This window comes from Trachymyrmex septentrionalis, unplaced genomic scaffold, assembly GCF_001594115.1.
Source record: "Trachymyrmex septentrionalis isolate Tsep2-gDNA-1 unplaced genomic scaffold, Tsep1.0 scaffold6, whole genome shotgun sequence".
Classification (NCBI taxonomy): domain Eukaryota; kingdom Metazoa; phylum Arthropoda; class Insecta; order Hymenoptera; family Formicidae; genus Trachymyrmex; species Trachymyrmex septentrionalis.
In genome coordinates this window covers 3,363,707-3,364,887 of record NW_017305778.1, presented here as the reverse complement: position 1 = coordinate 3,364,887, position 1,181 = coordinate 3,363,707, and the positions used below count along the sequence as shown (strand labels likewise).

General features: G+C 25.1%; 1 protein-coding gene across 3 annotated transcripts in view; it reads right to left on the bottom strand.

Moving 5' to 3' along the window:
* The window catches only part of LOC108752303 (atrial natriuretic peptide receptor 1-like), a 112,265-nt gene that overhangs the window by 17,739 nt on the left and 93,345 nt on the right, over positions 1 to 1,181 (bottom strand). The window lies entirely within an intron of this gene.

Genomic DNA, 1,181 nt, shown 5'->3' with positions numbered 1-1,181 from the left:
TGTAGCGGATGTATTTATATATTGTATAACCACAATATTCACGTATATATTCATATGTATATATGTATATATACATATATGTTTTAGCACAATGAACATTTAAGGAAAAATAAAGAGCAAGTTATTACTTGATTTAAAAATAAACAGAATAAGAAGCATGTTCCATTTAAATGGAGCAAGACTATATTATTTTTTATTTATATTCCTTAAAAAAAGGGTAAATTATTTTAAAAGAGACATAATATGGCAAGATCTCTATACGGAGATAATTTTTTTAATTTACATCTGAACACCTATGGTAGTTGTGGTACAATACTATATTTTAAACATTTTTACCGTGCACTTTAGTAAAATTAATCAATTTATTTTATATTTTATTATATAATTTTATTAATAAATGAGAGAAATTTATATTTAAATTTAAATTCTAAGATAAGAAAATTCTCTTCTTCTACAGGAAATTTTATTTGGGAATTCTTGACTTTTACAATTTCTTCAAATTTATACAAATTTTTAATTTTAAAAAAAGTATGAAGGAAATTTATTTTCCTCGGCAAATTTTTTTTGCATAGAATTTATTTTAACGCTTTATCAAGAATATTCGATAAATTTTAAAATTAAATTTCTAGAAATTAATTAAGAGAAAACTATATGTAATGTATAACTAGTGGTGTTTTATTAGTCTCTTTTGAAACATGTTTGAAACTCTACAAAAATATTTCCATATGTCTTTTACAAAGATTAAAAATCAGTGGAGATATTATAACGTTTATACAACATACATATATAATTTGAAAAATGTTATATTTAAAAGAACTCATTTTGCTAAAATTAAATTCTGCACAGGAATAAAAAGTATTGCTTTTGGAATGAGTAATAAGGTATTGTTATTGCGCACAGAAATTTTGATCCTGCAAAGATCTGTGTTTTGAATACGAATTCCGTATCAATACGTCATGTATCGTGATATGATATCGATTAAACGGCCGCGATAGCGCTCTAATTACATCACTGGCGCTCGACAAAAGAATTCTCAGTCACGAGGGACGAGCGGTGATAAAGTTTTCGAAGCTTTCAACAAATTTTCCTCGTACTTCGCTTCCTTTTATCTTCGTAAAGTTTATTAAGGTTCACCTATTTACTCACTAAAAGTTATGTAAATTATGTGAAAAGTTATATAT